The sequence below is a fragment of the Nycticebus coucang genome, chromosome 5, assembly GCF_027406575.1.
Source record: "Nycticebus coucang isolate mNycCou1 chromosome 5, mNycCou1.pri, whole genome shotgun sequence".
Lineage (NCBI taxonomy): Eukaryota > Metazoa > Chordata > Mammalia > Primates > Lorisidae > Nycticebus > Nycticebus coucang.
Window position 1 is genome coordinate 94753336 of NC_069784.1, and position 19977 is coordinate 94773312.

The window sequence follows — 19977 nt, forward strand, 5'->3', positions numbered from 1 at the left end:
ACATGAAGCTGGCATCATTGGCTCACACTATAGGTTCTGGGCTGCAAACAATAAAAACAGACTAACTGGCTTAAGCATGAAAGAACTTACTATAAGGAATTAGACTCACTCACAGGATCAAAAGAAAAGACGAACCTAGAAAAAACAGGGATCAGAAGAGCTCCAGGGCCCCAGGCAGAAGGACATAATGGAGAGACCCTCAGCTTCATCAGACCCTCTTCCCAGAATGAAAACACCTCACTCCATTTTCACTGTCAAGATTCATATACTTGGAGGGAGAGGTCAACTGGCTTAGGTTAAGTCACGTGTTTAATGGGTGACTGAGGCAAACAGCAGGTCTTATTTGACAGTCTTACCTAGATTAAAGGGAAACAAGAAAGGGAAATGTAAACTAGAACCCTTAATATTACAGATGTCTCTAAAATATCTTACTGAAGAGTTGGGCTTTGACTGTATTCAGTTCTCCCTGAGCTGACCACAATCACCATATTGCCTTCTTTTTGATTAACTGTATCTAGGCTTTCGAGAGTTGCTTGTTTGAGGCTAGCAGAGTGGTTATAGAATAACTTTTCTCTGTAATTCCACTTGTGAATATAATGTACTTGCAAATCAATCAGAAACCCTATTTAAATTAGGTCTTGTTTCAACTAGTAAGATTTATCCGTTGCAGTAGTTCATAACATTTTTCATCAAAATATCTACAATGAGAGAGAAAGTAAATAATAGAGACTGAGTGGATGAGCAAATATGCCCATCAGAAAGCTAGAATTTTCTCCAGAGTGTTGTATTTTAACTACAAGTTTTACATAAATTTTGCATTGTTTGCCTTATGTCCACATTTTTCTCTTTTGAGATCTTTATAAAATCCATACTCCTTGGAAAAGAGCCGTATTTATGCTGTGGTTTCTTGTACTTCCTAGCACACTGACACATATGCCAAGTACATAAAGCACACAAGTACAGGAATATGGGAACTCTTACATGGCTTTTCTTGTTATTGGGTGGAGCTTCGACTCTTCCAATGTAGGCAGCTAGACATACACTCCTTTCGAAGGGAGACTAATGATGCATGATGTGTAAAAATTTATATTCACTGACATTGTATTCATAATCAGAATTTTGAAGCCTTGAGACAGAATCTAGTCTTTTACAGATGTGGGAGCTAAGACTCATGGGGTGAAGTCACTGTCAGGTTCATATGTACTGGAAGAGGTGGAACCCGATTGCACCTGAGGTTTTTGACATCTGTCTGGTACCCTTTTGAGTACAGCATTTGCACCAATGTGAGATTCACTCAGTACATTCTACTCACAAACAATGTCTAGAACAGTGAAAAGTTCAATAAAGTATCTGTAGTCATCTGCTCCAGCACCAGTAACTACATCTCATTTAGTTTTTCACAGGTTGGGAGGCTGGACATTGAAGATCAAGGTGCTTACAGGGTTGGTTTCTAGTGAGGCTTTTCTCCCCAGTCTCTTCTCTGGGTACACAGGGAAAGAGAGTAAAAAAATGATAAAAAGAGAGCACATAGGTGCTCTTTGGTTTCCCTTTCCCTTCTATAAGGACAACAGTCCCGTAAAATTAGGGCCTCACTCTTATAACATCATTTAATTTTAATTACTGCTCTTAAGGCCCTATCTCTATACATTGGGGGTAAAGGCTTAACACGTGGATTTTGAAGGAAGACATTTAGTTCTTGACAGAATCTATTTATCTGCCCATTCATTTATCTGCTTATTGATTGGGTTTTTGATTAATTTGTGGAAAAAGAAAAAGAAAAATTGGAGGAAAGGACAAGGAATTTTTGAAAGCCTAATTATCATTCACTGGTACTTTTGGAGACACTTTTTCTGAATTAGAGAATTAGCTTTCAATCTTGGAAAACAATTAGAGAACAGGATTGGCATGTTGGGCAGGTGAAATTTGGAAGGAAAAATGAAACAAAAATCTGAGATAATGTTTTAAGACCCAGGATGGTGGGTGCAGGTTGAGTGTCTCTTTGGAGATAGAGAAGGGACAGTTATCTTGGGCTGAGAAAAGGAATCACTTAGGGATAGATAGGTAAAGGGAGATAAACTTCCAGAGGCTAGTTTTTCTTGATACCTTGTAGTGCTTCCTCATCTGTAAAATGGGGATTATAGTATTACCTCATAGAGTTAAGAGTACGCAAAAGAGTAAGGCCTTATCTCAATAGTAAGAATAATTATAATTATTATTATTCTTACTATTAAGAATTCTTAATAGTTTATCAATTCTTAATTCTTAATAATAATTATAATTATTATTATTCTTACTATTTGAGATAAGGCCTTACTCTTTTGCCTAGGCTAGAGTGTAGTGGCATCATCATAGCTCACCGCTACCTCAAACTTCTGGGCTCTAGTGATCCTTATGTGTCAGCCCTCCAAAGTGATGAGACTACAGGCATGTTCCACCATGCTGGGCTACTTTTGTTACTGGATGAAGAGGGTGTGGCCAACTATCACTGTCAGCCAATATGCAGAGACAGGAATAGGTCCACCAAACTTTATTTGTCAGAAGCCAGGGATTCTGGAGAACAGTGAGAGTAGCCTCTCTGCAAGACTGTTCTGTTCTTCTATTTCTAACTTTACAGTTTTATACATTTGAGTTCAAAGTGAACACCATGGTTACCCTTATCTTAAACAATAATTGGCCAAACCTATGATCCATAGTAAACAATAATCAGTATAACTTGTGATCCAAAATAATATTTCAATTCTAAAGTTAGTCTCCTAAATCAATGCACCTAATGGGCATCTTTAGAGTGGGAGCTAAATTTACAAAACGGTAAGAATGGGAGACTGGGGGTGAAGGTCAGGCCGGACTTAAACTGACCAGACAGACCAGCTGTGTCATGTCTACCCTGGTTTAACAGACTCCATCTTATTTTTAATACATGTGCCATCAGTTTTTCTTATTTTTTGTAGAGATGGGGGTCTCTATACATTGTTCTCAAATTTCTGGGCTCAAGTGATTTTCTCGCTTTAGCCTCCCAAACTGCCAGGATTATAGGCATAAGTCAACTATGCCCACTTTATAGTTAATTCTTTTGTACTAAACCTACATGAAAGAGAAACATTTTTCTATCTTCCCCCATAACTTGCAAATCTGACATTGCTTGATACGCTACACCCCAGTCATATGGTGGTCTAGGTAAATGGTGCCCCTAGGTGACTCAGTGGACAGTGTATGTCCAGGCTGAAAGCCCATGGACCAACCCCCTACTCCAGCTTGTCCAGTTGTGTCCGCTTAGGCCTGCCAAGAGTTAGAACTGAGCACTGCCTGGTCATAGCCGCTTACTGACTGCTCCTTTAGTCATACAAATCCTGGCTGAAGGCTTTAAAGTGCCCCCACTAAGGGTTTGCTTGTTCTTGGATGAAGAAATAGTCTCTCATTCAGCCTTGGGTTAGAGTGGGACGGTCATCCTGGTTTGGAACCTGATAAGCAAGAACTCATGAATGAATTGAAAAGAAGGAAGTGGTGATCCTTTCTGGCACACATACACAGTTTTACCTGAAATTACTGTTCTTATCAGAGCTGATATTTTCATCAAAAGTTGTTCTTTGTTTCTACTCAGAATGGCTCAGAATTTGTGAACTTTAAAGGGTTTCCTCACAGACTTTATACATTTCTGTTATATAATAGCTGGGAATGCTGTAGACTTGTCTAGGCTTTCTGCTAATGCCTTTGCAAAGGGGTTCACAATTCTTCTCAAAATCTGCTTGGTTGCATTTGTGAACATTCTCCTTTACTTCAGAGGAACGAGGTCCATGAATATCTTGGCTTTAGAAAGGAAGAAAACTCCAAGGCTGATGCTCAGAAAACTCTCCTTCCTCATGACGTTGAGGCTGTAGCCAAAATTTCTGGTCTCATTATAAAACAGTCATTGATGTGAAAGTAGTAGGGGGTGGGGAGATTCTCATGGTGGTTAACTCTTACCATGGTGATTAATACTTGCATGGGCTCCATCAGTGCTAAGAAACTGAATAATGACTATACATATATATATATATATATATATATATATATATATATATATGTATAATTGTTAAGGATTCCCTGAGGTATAAACCAGGTTACACTGATTGTATTTGTTAGGTAAAGACCCTCTTGCAATCATGTCTTGCCCCCAAAAGGTGTGGCGCACACCAAGGCCCCACCCCCCTCCCTCCTTCCCTTTCTCTGCTCTTACTTTCCCCACACCTCCCTCCTTCTTTCTCTCTGCTCTCCCCTTCCCCCAACCCAACTGTGAACTTAATTGTCATTAATTGTCTTCATATAAAAATTGAGTACATAGGATTCTTGCTTCTCCATTCTTGTGATGCTTTACTAAAAATAATGTCTTCCACTTCCATCCAGGTTAATATGAAGGATGTAAAGTCTCTATTTTTTTTAATGGCTGAATAGTATTCCATGGTGTACATATACCACAGCTTGTTAATCTATTCCTGGGTTGGTGGGCATTTAGGTTGTTTCCACATTTTGGCGATTGTAAATTGAGCTGCAATAAACAGTCTAGTACAAGTGTCCTTATGATAAAAGGATTTTTTTCCTTCTGGGTAGATGCCCAGTAATGGGATTGCAGGATCAAATGGGAGGTCTAGCTTGAGTGCTTTGAGGTTTCTCCATACTTCCTTCCAGAAAGGTTGTACTAGTTTGCAGTCCCACCAGCAGTGTAAAAGTGTTCCCTTCTCTCCACATCCACGCCAATATCTGCAGTTTTGAGATTTTGTGATGTGGGCCATTCTCACTGGGGTTAGATGGTATCTCAGGGTGGTTTCAATTTGCATTTCTCTAAAAGATAGGGATGATGAACATTTTTTCATATGTTTGTTAGCCATTTGTTTGTCTTCTTTAGAGAAAGTTCTATTCATGTCTCTTGCCCATTGATATATGGGATTGTTGGCTTTTTTCATGTGGATTAATTTGAGTTCTCTATAGATCCTAGTTATCAAGCTTTTGTTTGATTCAAAATATGCAAATATCCTTTCCCATTGTGTAGGTTGTCTCTTTGCTTTGGTTGTTGTCTCCTTAGCTGTACAGAAGCTTTTCAGTTTAATGAAGTCCCATTTGTTTATTTTTGTTGTTGCAATTGCCATGGCAGTCTTCTTCATGAAGTCTTTCCCCAGGCCAATATCTTCCAGTGTTTTTCCTATGCTTTCTATGAGGATTTTTATTGTTTCATACCTTAAATTTAAGTCCTTTATCCATCTTGAATCAATTTTTGTGAGTGGGGAAAGGTGTGGGTCCAATTTCAGTCTTTTACCTGTGGATATCCAGTTCTCCCAACACCATTTATTGAAAAGGGAGTCTTTCCCCCAAGGTATGTTCTTGTTTGGTTTATCAAAAAGTTGGTGGTTGTAAGATGTTAGTTTCATTTCTTGGTTTTCTATTCAATTCCAAGTGTCTATGTCTCTGTTTTTTGCCAGTACCATGCTGTCTTGAGCACTATGGCTTTGTAGTACAGACTAAAATCTGGTATGGTGATGCCCCCAGCTTTATTTTTATTAATAAGAACTGCCTTAGGTATATAGGGTTTTTTCTGGTTCCATACAAAATGTACAATCATTTTTTCCAAATCTTGAAAGTACCATGTTGGTATTTTAATAGGAATGGCATTGATTAGGTAGACTGCTTTGGGAAGTATAGACATTTTAACAATGTTGATTCTTCCCAGCCATGAGCATGGTATGTTTTTCCATTTGTTAATATCCTCTGCTATTTCCTTTCTGAGGATTTCATAATTTTCTTTATCTAGGTCCTTCACCTCCTTTGTTAGGTATATTCCTAGGTATATAATTTTCTTTGAAACTATGGTGAAGGGAGTGTGTCCTCAATTAGCTTCTCATCTTGACTGTTATTGGCGTATACAAAGGCTACTGACTTCTGGACATTGATTTTATATCTTGAAACATTACTGTATTTTTTGATGACTTCTAGGAGTCTTGTGGTTGAGTCTTTGGGACTCTCTAAGTATAAGATCATGTCGTCAGCAAAGAGGGAGAGTTTGACCTCCTCTGCTCCTATTTGGATTCCCTTTATTTCCTTGTCTTGCCTAACTGTATTGGCTAGAACTTCCAGCACTATGTTGAATAGTAAAGGTGACAGAGGACAACCTTGTCTGGTTCCAGTTCTAAGAGGAAAAGCTTTCAGTTTTACTCCATTCAGTAAAATATTAGCTGTGGGTTTGTCATAGATAGCTTTGATCAGTTTTAGAAATGTGCCACCTATGCCTATACTCTTCAGTGTTCTAATTAGAAAGGATGCTGGATTTTATCCAATGCTTTTTCTGGATCTATTGAGAGGATAGTATGATCTTTATTTTTGCCTCTGTTAATATGGTGCATAACGTTTATGGACTTCTGTATGTTAAACCAGCCTTGCATCCCTCGGATGAAACCTACTTGATCATGATGTCTAATTTTTTTGATGATAAGCTGTAATCTATTGGTTAGGATTTTGTTGAGAATTTTTGCATCTATATTCATGAGTGAAATTGGTCTGAAATTCTCCTGTTTGGTTGGGTCTTTTCCTGGTTTTGGTATCAGGGTGATGTTTGTTTCATAGAACATGTTGGGGAAGATTCCTTCGTCCTCAATTTTTTGGAACAATTTCTGCAATACAGGAATAAACTCTTCCTTGAAGGTTTGATAGAATTCTGGTGTGAAGGCATCAGGACCAGGGCCTTTTTTGGTTGGAAGCTTTTTTATTGTTTCTTTAATCTCAGTGCTTGAAATTGGTCTGTTCAGGAGCTCTATTTCTTCCTGGCTAATTCTAGGGAGAGGGTGTGATTCCAGATATTGATCCATTTCCTTCACATTGTCAAATTTCTGGGCATAGAGTTTCTCGTAGTATTCAGAGATGATCTCTTGTATCTCTGTGGGATCAGTTGTTATTTCCCCTTTATCACTTCTGATTGAGGTTACTAGAGATTTTACTTTTCTATTTTTAGTTAGTCTGGCCAATGGTTTATCTATTTTATCTATTTATTTTTTTTCAAAAAACCAACTCCTTGTTTCATTAATTTACTGAATGATTCTTTTGTTTTCAATTTCATTGATCTCTGATTTGATTTTGGATATTACTTTTCTTCTACTGTGGTTAGGCTTAGATTGTTCTTCTTTTTCCAATTCCATATGATGGCTTGTGAGTTTGTTGTTGGGCTCTCTCTCTGTTTTTCGAATGCAGGCATCTAAAGCGATAAATTTTCCTCTCAAAACTGCTTTTGCAGTATCCCACAGGTTTTGGTAGCTGTGTCTTCATTATGCTCAAGGAAGTTAATGATTTCCTGTTTTATTTCTTCCTGCACCCATCTGTCATTCAACAGAAAGTTGTTTAATTTCCATGCCTTTGTGTGGGGTCAAACGTTTTTGTTAGAGTTGAGTTCCACCCTTAGTGCCTTATGGTCTGAGAAGATACAAGGTAAAATTTCAATTCTTTTTATTCTGTTGATATTTGTTTGTGTCCCAGGATATGATCAATTTTGGAGAATGTTCCATGGGGTAATGAGAAGAATGTATATTCTTTATCTTTGGGATGGAGTGTTCTAGATGCGTCTATCAAGTACAGTTATTCTAGGGTCTCATTTAAATCTCTTATATCTTTGTTTAATTTCTGTTTAATGTCCTGCTCTGTAAGAGAGTGTTAAAGTTCCCTGTTATGATGGTATTATTGGATATCATATTGCTCAGACTGAGTAAGGTCTGTTTCAAGAATCTGGGAGCATTTCAATTGGGTGCATAAATACTTAGAATTGAAATATCTTCTTGTTGTATTTTTCCCTTGACCAATATAAAGTGACCATCTTTGTCTTTTTTGACTTTAGTTGCTTTAAATCCACAAGTATCTGAAAATAAGATTGCAACTCCTCTTTTCTTCTGAATTCCATTTGCCTGAAAAATTGTCTTCCAACCCTTGACTTGGAGCTTTAATTTGTCTTTTGAAGCCAGGTGTGTTTCTTGCAGACAGCAAATGGATGGTTTGTGTTTTTTAATCCAGTCAGCCAATCAATGTCTCTTCAGTGGGGAATTCAAGCCATTAACATTTATTGAGATAATTGATAAGTGTGGTAGTGTTCTATTCATCTTATTTTGTGAAAGTCCATTGCTTAGTTTTATCTTTTGCATCAGTGTGGAAGTTAGGTTCTGTCCTTTAATTTCTGAGTTCTTACCTTGCTGCTGCTCCATTGTGATGGTCAGTAGAACAGGTTGAAGTATTTCCTGTAGAGCTGGTCTTGTTGTGGCAAATTTCCTCAGTGTTTGTATAACCATAAATGATTTGATTTCTCCGTCAATTTTAAAGCTTAGCTTAGCAGGATATAGAATTCTGGGCTGGGAATTGTTCTGTTAAAGTAGATTAAAGGTAGATGACCATTGTCTTCTTGCTTGGAAAGTTTCATTAGAGAAGTCTGCAGTCACTCTGATGGATTTGACCCTGTAGGTCAACTGGCGCTTACTCCTGGCAGCTTGCAGAATCTTTTCTTTTGTCTTGACTTTGGACAGGTTCATCACAATGTGTCTTGGAGAAGCTCGGTTAGAGTTGAGGCGACCTGGGGTCTGATATCCCTCTGAAAGCAGTGTGTCAGAATTTTTGGTGATATTTGGGAAATTTTCATTTATAATATTCACTAGTATGGCTTCCATTCCTCTGGGGGCATTCTTCTTCCCCTTCTGGGATTCCTATAACTCATATGTTGGAACACTTCATAAAGTCCCATAATTCTGACAGTGAATGTTCTGCTTTCTCTCTCTTCTTTTCTATCTGAGTTATCTCAAGAACTTTGTCCTCTACCTCCGAAATTCTTTCTTCTGCATGGTCTAACCTGTTGCTGATACTGTCCATTGCATCTTTAAGTTCCCTAATTGACTGCTTCAGTTCCTTCAGCTCCGCTATATCTTTTCTATATTCTTCATATCATTCATCTCTTATTTAATTCTGTTTTTGGATTCCCTTTTGGTTATTTTCCACTTCATTAGCAGTTTCCTTCATTGTTTCCATCATTTCCTTCATTGTTTTCATCATTTGTATTCTAAATTCCCCTTCTGTTATTCCTAACCTTTCTTTATAGGTGGAATCCTCTGCAGTAGCTACCTCATGGTCCCTTGGAAGGGTTGCTCTGGACTGGTTCTTCATGTTGCCTGGTGTTTTCTGCTGATTCTTCCTCATGAGTGATTTCCTTTATCTGTTTCATTGCCCTAATTTTCCTTTCACTTCCTCTTGCTCTTTCAGTTCCCATGGCTGTGGACTAAGTTTTCGATGATGATGAGTCCTTTTGGTACAGGACCAGAAGGATGAGAAGGTTGAAAAGCAAGAAGGGATGAAAGAAAGAAAAGCAAAGAAATAAAGAAAGAAAGGAAAGAAAATAGAGAAATTAGAGGAGGTGAGTAAAAGGGAATATTGACAAAAAGAAGAGAGGCACAGAAAGAGGGAGACAGAGCAATATAGGTGTACAGTAGTGTACTTTGACACAACCTTAAAAAAACCCCAACCTCTGGGGGTGCCTGGTTGGGTGGTTCCCTTGAGGTCAGCAGCTCTTTGCTAACCTGATTTGACACAGTACCCCACCTCCACCAAGTAGAGAGGAAAGACAAAAATGCTATAAATCAAACCAAAACAAGCAAAGAGAAAACCTGTCGGGATAAAATTTGGTGAAAAACCAAATAATAGGGGTAGAAACACTAGCAAAAATGAAGTTCTAATTATTAAAAAAGGCAGCAATGGGAAATTGTATTTAAACCAGAAAAATGGATAAAGAAAAGAAAAAATCCGTACGGAAAAGGTTGAAATTAAAAAACAAAACAACAGCAACAAAATAAAACAAACAAACAAAGAAGCACAAAAACGAACCAAAAACAAAGCAGTATATATATATATCTTGCTGAATATTGTCTGGGCATGCTGAATATTGTCTGGGCAACAGGTGGTCTGGGCAACAGACATATGAGATGTTAATCACAATGCTGATACGACTGGAGACCTCCGTTGATTTCTCAAACCCCACAGGGTGGAGACCCTAAATCTCTCTTCAGCCCTCTTAAAAGGCACTTTAAACTTCTAAACTTGGCTAAGGAGAAGCTTTCCCAGGAAAGTGCTTATCACTGCTGAAGTGGCTATCCACTTACCCAGGGTGCCAAAACCCTGCCCCTGAGGTTTAAGGCTGTAAGGCGGCTCAGTCCCCACCTTTAGGCTGCTTAGTCACTAGATTATGAGCTCCCACCTGATCATTGCTCTGCGACCCTGAGGGCAGAGCTTGCTGGGGCAGCTCTCTCACAATGCTCCCTGCGGCCTACAGCCGAACACTATTAGCTCTGTCCGGCTCAGCGGCTCAGTCTGGGGCCCTAGACAATGCTCAAAGTTCTCCGCACTCCTGCTCAAGCTATCCCCAAGGCAGTTCAACTGAGTGCTAAGTCCAAAAACAACAAAACAGTTCACAGGTAAGGCCTTTCCAGTTTGCAGTCTTGCTGCTGCTGTACTTACAGCTGCCGGCGGGATTAGACCAATCAAACCCCCGCAACCACTTGCCAGTTTTCACTATTTTTGTCCTCCTCTTGGGGTCCAGAAGTCTCTCACTGACTCCCTGTATCCTCAAAGGGATGATTATAGGCAGATCCCACCAGCCAGTTATGCCTGGAGCCTTATCTCACCAGACTCACCATGCCCATTTGCAGGGAAGCTGTTACTTGGCCGCCATCTTGCTCTCCCATGATGATTATATTTTTGAAGCTATATTTTATCAGGGGTCATGGCTTAGTCATGTCATTCATCATTTAGTTAATTTCATATTTTTCTCTTAGCTAAACTTGCATAGCCAAATATGCACACAAATGGAATAATTACTATCTTTATAAGTCACCCAGAAACTCAATGTTTTCTATCACATAATCATAATTGTACGTGAATGTTGAACATGAGAGTCCTGCCAGCTTATCAGTCTAAAACCCCAGGGATTGGTAAAAGCATTCCAAAGCACAGTTTTGTGAGAATAAACCTCATGGAATTGTGTCATCCCCATTATAAAAATGGATTATCTTAGCAGTTTGATCCAGGAATCTTACTAGTATGGTCTCTGAGCCCTAGGCTTGCCTTTATTATAGATAGTATCTATTTTTGACAGTACAGAGCTGCTATGATAGATTCCCCTATCTTTTTCTCATTAAGGAAAGATATTGTTTTAATACTCTCTACAGGTTTCAATAAAACACTGTTTTCAGATATCCAATGTAAAAAATTTCATTTAATAACCATTATCCAGCTTTCAAAACAGTCACTGACGATTGCCTTTAGATTAGGTGCGCTCTTAACCCAACCTATCTTGATTTCAGAAAAATACTTAGTCATTCTGCTCCACATATTCACTTCCCCATCACCAACCCCCTACCCTGCCCCAACAACTTTCCTACCTTATATTGGATCACCATTGTTCAGGCTTACAGCACTCATTTTTTTGCTTAGCATTTATCAACTACTTTTTGTTTTTTTATAAAAATTACAAATGCTACTGTGAACCTACTGTCTGAAGAGGCAATAGATTTTCATGTACTATATGAAAAATATCTCATGATAATGATTTAGTTGGAAATGTATTGAAATTCCAAAGTGGGATCCCTGTGTTCAGTATGTATATTTTTTACTTTAATAGATCTTACTGAATAATTTTACAAAGATTATTATCTGTAAATGTCTATCAATTCATACTCTCATCAGCAGTGTTTTTAGGTTCCTGTTTCCATGAAGTCATCAGCATTATCCTCAGTCCTTAGTTTTTGCCAATCTGATGAGAGAAAAAATCGTATCTCATTGACTTGATTTCACTTTCCTGAATACTAGTAAGATTCAGCATGTCTTTATATATTGGTGGCCTTTACATCTTCTCTTATGTTAATTATCTATTTATATACATTACCCATTTAAAATATTGAGTTCTTTGTTTTTTCTAAACATCAATTTGTAGGGTGTCTTTATACAGTAAGGATATTATCTCTATTTTGTCAGACACATTACTAGTATTTTATCTCAAACCATCATTTTTCTTTTGGCTTCCTTTATGGTGTCTTTTGTCTTACAGAAAATTTTATCCTTTAGAAAGTCAAATCAGTCAATCCTAATCTAGAGTGAATACAAAAAACAATTTAAAAAGTATAACTGGTATGCTAAGACAAAAGAAAACATGGAACGATAAAAAATGCTGAATTAAAACCACAAAAGGCAGGGAACAAGTGATAGACACTTATAGTAACAAAGAAAAAGCATGGTAAATAGAAAAAAGTGAATGGTGCCCCATGATCATATTGATGCACACAGCTATGATTTAATAAAAAAAAAAAAGAAAAAAGCAAGAAACATGGTAAATATTAATGTAACTGTATCAATAATAATTTTAAACATTAATTGTATAAATACATCAATGACAAGAGATTATCAAAGTGTATTGAGAATTACAATCCAAATATATGCTGTCTATAAGAAACCAACTTTAAATAAAACTACACGTATGGATTCAAAGTAAAGGGATGGAGAAAGATGTACCATGCTAACAGTAATCAAAAAGAAGTAAGTCTAGTTATATTAGTTTCACATTGAGCAGTCTTCTGAGCAAGGAGAATTCTCAGGGATAAAGAGAAGTATTGCATGATGATAAGGTCAATTCTCCAGGATAAAAATCTGTAATATGTACATATCTACTAGCACAGTGTCAAAATATGTGAAGCAAAAATCATGTCCTGATAGAAATGCAAGGAAAAATAGATGGATCTGCTAGTATAATTGGAGACTTCAACACCCCTCTAACAGAAATAGACAGATTCAGTAGGCAGAAAATTGGTAAGGACAGAGTTGAACTCAATAACATCATCAATCAGCTGGATACTATGACATCTATCAAGTACTTCACCCAACAACAGAACACACATTCTTTTTAAATACACATGAAATATTCACAAAGAAAAATCACTTTCTTGGCCATAAAACACACATTAACAAATATAAAGAAACAGGGGTGGTGCCTGTGGCTCAGTGAGTAGGGTGCCGGCCTCATATACAGAGGGTGGCAGTTTGGCCCCGGCCAAACTTCAACAAAAAATAGATGGGTGTTGTGGTGAGCATCTGTAGTCCCAGCTACTAGGAAGGCTGAGGCAAGAGAATCGCCTAAGCCCAAGAGCTAGGGGTTGCTGTGAGCTGTGACATCAAGGCACTCTATTGAGGGCAATAAAGTGAGACTCTGTCTCTAAAAAAAAACAAAAAAACAAAAACAAATACAAAGAACCAGAAATCATACCATGTCTGCTTTCAGACCACAAAGGAATTAAGCTAGGTATCAATAACAGAAAGATATGAATATCTTGAAACACTTCAAGATTAAACAGCATGTTGGTTAAAGAAGAAATTTCAAGAGAAAACAAAAAATGCTTTGAACTAAATAAAAATAAAAATACAACTTGTCAAAATTTGTGGAATGCAATGAAAATGATGGTTAGATGAAATTTATATCATTTAATGTATATATTAAAAAGAAGAAAGATTAAAATCAATAATCTGTACCTTCACCTTAGGAACCAGAAAAAGAAGTACTTTAAATCCAAAGTAAACATAAGAAATAATAGATATTAAAGCAGAAGTCAATGAAATCAATGACAGGAAATCAATAGGAAAAAAAATTTGCAAAATCAAAAGCTGGTTCTTTGAAAAAAAAATCAATAAAAATTGATAGGCTTCCAACCAGGCTAAGAAAAAAAAGAGAACATACAAATTATTAATACCAGAAATGGAAAAGAGGACATCACTGTAGATCTCATGAATGTTAAGACTATGATAAAGAAATACTATGAACAAACATATGCCAACAAATTTGATAACTTAGATAAAATGGACTAACTTCTTAGGGGAAAAACAATCTGCCAAAACTCATACAAGATGGAATAAACAATTTAAACAGGCCTATATCTATTAAAGAAATTGAACCAATAATTAATAACTTTCCAAAACTAAAAATAGCAGGCCAAGATGGGTTCACTACCAGAATTCTGCCAAACACTTAAGGAAGAAATTATACGTATTCTTTACGATCTCTTTTGGAAGAAAGAGGCAGACAAAATACTTTTTAACTCATTCTGTAAGGCTAGCATGCCCTTAGTACCAAAATCAAACAATGCATTACAAGAAAAGAAAACTGCAGACTAATATATCTCAAGAGCAGTTTCAAAAAAACTTAACAAAATATTAGCAAATTTAATCGAACAATGTGTAAAAAGAATTATACATCATGACTAAGTGAGATTTATCCTAGGTGTGCAAGGCTGGTTTAACATTTGAAAATAAATTAATGCAGTCATATCAACAGTCTAAAAAAGAAAAGTCACATAATTATATCAATAGACACTGAAAAAGCATTTGAAAAAAGCCAACATTCATTTATAATTAAAAATTCTGAACAAACTAAGAATAAAAGGGAACTTCTTCAACTTGATGAAGAATATTGACAAAAAGTCTATAAGTGATATCATGTTTAACAGTGAGAAACTAAAAGCTTTCCTGTTAACATCAGAAACAAGGCAAGGAAGTCCTCTCTCACAACTCTTTTTCAACATTATATTGAAAGTCCTAGCTAATGCAATAAGACAAGAAAAGGAAATAAAAGATATGTTGATTGAAAAGGAAGAAATAAAACTGTCCTTATTTTTATGTAGACAATCCAAAAGAATCAACAAAAAACTACTAGGACTATTAAGCCATTACAGCAAGTTGTAGGATATAAGGTTAATATACAGAAGTCAGTCTCTTTCCTATATATCAGAAATGAACAAGTAAAATTTGAAATTAAAAACAGAACACCACTTACGTTAGAACTACAAATGGGTATAAAGCTAACAAAATATGCCCAATGTCTATATGAGGAAAACTATAAAACTCTGATGAAGGGAATTCAAGAACTAAATAAATGAAGAGATATTGCATGATTTTGGAAAGGAAAATTCAATATTGTCAAGATGTCAGTTATTCCCACTTCATCTATAGATTCAATGTAATCCCAATGAAAATTCCACCAAGTTATTTTGTAGCTATTAAGAAGCTGATTCTAAAGTTTATACAAAGAAGCAAAATACCCAGAATAGTCAACTTGATATTGAAGGAGAAGAACAGCTAGAGGATTGACACTATCCAACTTAAAAGCTTACTATACAGTTACAGTAATCAAGACAGAGTGATATTGGCAAAAGAATAGGCAAATCAATCAAGGAAACAAAAGATAGAGCATAGAAATATACCTCAATACACAGTCAACTGATCTTTGACAAAGGAACAAAGCCAACACAATGCAGTAAAGATGGTCTTTTTTTTTTTTTTTTTTTAATTTTTTCAGTTTTTGGCCAGGGCCAGGTTTGAACCCACCACCTCTGGTATATGGGGCCAGCACCCTACTCCTTTGAGCCACAGGTACCGCCCCAAAGATGGTCTTTTTAACTATTGGTCTGGAACAACTAAACATCCATATGTGAAAAATTAATCTAGATATAGAATTTATACTTCTCACAAAAATAACTCAAAAGGGATCAAAGACCTAAATGTAAAATGCAAAACTATCAAAGTCATATAAGATAACATAAGAGAAAACATAGACGACCTTGGGTATGGTAATGACATTTTAACTACAATACCAAAGGTACATTCCATGAAAAAAATTGTTAAGTTGGATCACTAAATTTCAAACTTTTGCCCTTCACAAGACACTTTCAAGAGAATGAGAAGACAAGCAGAGGAGAGAAAATAGTTGCAATGAAGTATTTTCTAAAACATACAGAGAACTTTTAAAATTCAACAATAAGAAAACAAGCAACCAATTTTTAAAAAATGAACAAAAGACCTGAATAGATACCTCACTAAAGATAGTAAGACAGATGGCCAATCAGTATATGAAAAGATGTCAACATCATAGTCATTAGGAAATTGCAAATTAAAATAAGATACCACTACACACCTACTATCTAAAACACTAACTACATCAAATGCTGACAAGGATGTGGAGCAAGAGGAACACTTATTCATTACTAGTGGAAATGCAAGATAGTATAGCAACATTGGAAGATGGTTTGGCAGTTTCTTACAAAACTAAACATATGCTTACCATATGATTCAGCAATTATTCTTCTTGATATTTACCCAATGAGTTGAAAACCTATGTTCACACAAAAACCTGCACACAGATGTTTATAGCAGCTCTAGTTACAAGTGCCCAAACTTGGAAACCACCAAATTGTTCTTCAGCAGGTGAACAGATAAACTGTGGCACATCTGATACACTTTCATTCTGCACTAAAATAAATGAGGCACGAAACCATGAAAAGACATGGACAACCTTAAATGCAAATTATTGGATGTGTATTTCATATTGCTAATAAGGCAATACGAAAAGGCTATGTATTATGTAATTCCAACTGTGTAACATTCTGGGAAAAGCAAAACTATGGAGAGAATAAAAGGATCAGTGTTTACCAGGGGTGGGCAAGAAGAGAGAGATGAATGGGTGGAGCAGAGAGGATTTTTAGGGCGGTAATACTACAATAATTCTACAATGGTAGATACATTTCATTATACATTTTTTAAAAACTCAATAAATGTATAACATCAAGAGTCAACTCTGATGTAAACTATGGACTTCAGGAGATAACGATGTGCCAATATAGTTACCACTTTGTCAAGATGTTGATAGCTGGGGAGGCTGTACATACATGGAGGAAGGGGAGTATATGGGAACTATCTGAATTACATTTCTTTTTTCTTTTTCTTTCTTTTTGAGAAGATGATTGACAAGTTCAGCGTGTTGTGTTTCCAAGCATCTCTTTCTACCTTCCCTTTTTTTCCCTCAGTTTGAAGTTTCTACGTATTCATTTACAAGGATATCATTACAAATATTAATTATAAATTACAGTCTTCTTCTTTGGGATCGCAAATTTTACAAGACTAGTCTTGTAATTTTAAATAGTCTTCATTTTAAATTCTTGCACTGAGTCCTATTCTTCTTGGAGTGTGGCTTACTTAATACCAAAGTTCGCTGAGTCAATTTTTTTCCTCAATATTGCTATCCTTTATGCTTCAAGATCCAGCAGTTGAAGCTGAGAAGATTTTAGAGGATTTTACCTTTTAATGAAAAAATGATCCATTTAAGGAGCTATTTGTACTACTTCAACCACAAGGTCACAACTGTCAAGAATGAAAAATGTGCTGTACGTCCTTCTTAAAAAACTGTCTAGAAATTTTGCCTCATTTTTTTCTACGGTAGATTAAATTACGGAGCACTCACTACTAACCAGAGACAATGAGATAAGCACATTGATAGTTATCACCTCGATCCTTACCATAGTCAAATGAAGCCACAAATGTCATTATCTCCATGGCACCATCTCCACTTTACAGTTGAGGATTCAGGGAAGAGAGTAAAAGGATTAGCAGGCTGAATTGGTTCTGTTTAATCAGAGCCCACCCCCTTCCTCACTACCCTTAATTGTCTGATCAAGATGAGTCCACCTGTCCTACATAGTGCATATACTGGTTATGAAAATTAAGTTAAGGTAATGTAAAGCAATTTGTAAATTGAAATAGAATACTGTAAATCAAATACTGTCCCCATGTTTGGGATTTAACAACTTTCTGAGGCTGCACAACTCTTTCTGCATTTTTCTGTCTATGGTAGAGTCTTGGGGGGGGTGGAGGGTTGAGTACGTTTAAAAAATACAAATCTTATACATATTCTAACCCCCATTCCTAAAAGCGTCATATTTACTCCTTTTTTGAAATGACAAAATAAGAAAAATCTTTAGAAGAAAGAGACCTCCATAGCTTTGGATTGATGTACACAGCAAGAAATCCAGGGAGGTTTTCCTGTTGTATCAGAACTGAGACTGACAACAAAAAGGCAATGAATTTACCTCTTTCTTAAGTGCAGAGAAGTTGGGAGTAATCATTAGGTGCAAAGCAGGTTCACTGTGCACTGGTTACTACTTGAGCCCTGCATATTGGACTGCAGCTTTAGAAAGTCTGAGCCCAGTGAGATAGAACACACATACACAACAAATTACGTCGAGTGGGTTTATTACTTACAAACAGGCAGCAAGGGACAACAGAAGCACAGGATTCATGATGAGCCCATCCCCCAAGGCCGAGGGAAGCTGTTCAGGGAGGTTGGAGTCTCATCTGCCTTTGCCTCACTTGCACTGTAGCTGAGGGACCCTAGAAAGTACTAGGTTCATATCCTAGGGCAATGAGACAGGCTAAAGTGAAGACCATCCTATTTCTAGGAGGGAACAGAGCCCTGCTGTTCTGACTAGTTCCTCCTTCTTGTCTCAGAATGATGATACATTCTAACACATTCCATGTATACTACAAGCAAGAAAAATCCAAGGCCACTTGGAGAACTGTTCTGTACAAGACACTTCAGTTCCTAGCCCACTGAAAGGTATCAAAGAGGAAAAGTAGCCCCTGTGGCCCCACACTTCTTTAAGAGGCTCGACATTCTTAAGCTAAGAGATCTGCTACTAAGTGGAAAATCTAGAAGGAAAACAAACAATTGGGGAGTGATACCAGGATGCTGGTGAGGACCGTCACGTGGAGGTGTGGCCAGAACCTTTTGCTGAAGTTTGCAATTCCCAGAAGTACAAAAGATAACAGCCTGCCTATGCTTGCAGACCTGAGAGAACTGGCCAAGAGGGCGTGAGATTGATGGTGCCATTCTCATCAGAAATGGCAGACACTACAGCAAGGAAGTGAGTACATCAGAGAAATGTAGCAGGGTGTTGGTGTAGGGGAGGGACAGTGTGTACAGAATATATGGCCAAATCTCAGCGGGACACTTGCTTTCTTAGCAGAGCATCCTGGAGCTGCATGAGTGGCAGCAATGGCCAGGGAGGAAGAAGACTGCAGGCTTTCCTGATGGTGGCTTTTCCCTTTTCTCTGTCCACCATCATAGGAGCCGTTACAAAGAAGACGAGGAGAGAGAGAAGTGTGTGAAGGGTGTGACAGGTGCCCAGCCTTCCTTTCCTCAGGCTGAGATGCCAAAGGGAGGAAAATTTTCAGATGAATATGAAATTCAAGTTTTAAAGTACAGTGAGACACCAACCTGGGTGATACAGAAACACCCTGTCTCAAAAAAAAAAGAGAAGTACAATAAAATAAAGTGAAGTGAGTCTTGAGTCTTAGAATCTGAAATGAGACTAGTTGAAAAAAAGTGATAAAAAAAAAATTAAGGCATGTAGCCAAGACGTTAACAGATGTTTCCCAATGGGGAAATGGGACTTTAGAGAACAAAGATTAGGTAGGTATTACAAAACTGCAGCCATATATATATATATATATATGTATATGTATATGTAAAATTTATATAAGAAAAATAAAGTAGAATCCCTGTAAGTTGACCACCTAAGAGACTGTAACAAACAGAAGTGGTCACTGTAAAGAACTGGGCCTACTGTACTGATATGTACATGTGGTGCATGTCCAGTCTATGAAAATGAGGTCAACTTAAGGAGGGGTCAATGTAGGGAGGTAATCAACTATGGCAGTTCCACTGTATTCGTATTATTATTTCTATTATTATTTTTTGTTGCTGGGACTACAGGCACGCGCCACTACTCCTGGCATACTGTATTATTATTATTGCACACACATATACTACGTATGATGATCGACGATGTGGCACATAGGATGAACCGTGAGAAGTGGGTTGGAGCTGGTCGATAACTAGTTGAGAAACAGGAATTCAGGAGCCTTAGCGGAAGGGGCAAAAATAGTACAGAACTTCTGCGGGGAAGTTCAGAACTGGCCTGGAAGTCCAGTTTGAGGTCTATATGGGCCAGATCATTTGGGGTATGTTTGCGCCATCATAAGGTTGGATGGATGGGCAGTTTGCATCAAATAGTGGTGGTGATTGAGGTCAGGCACAATGTCTATTTACCTCTCCACTGTAAATCT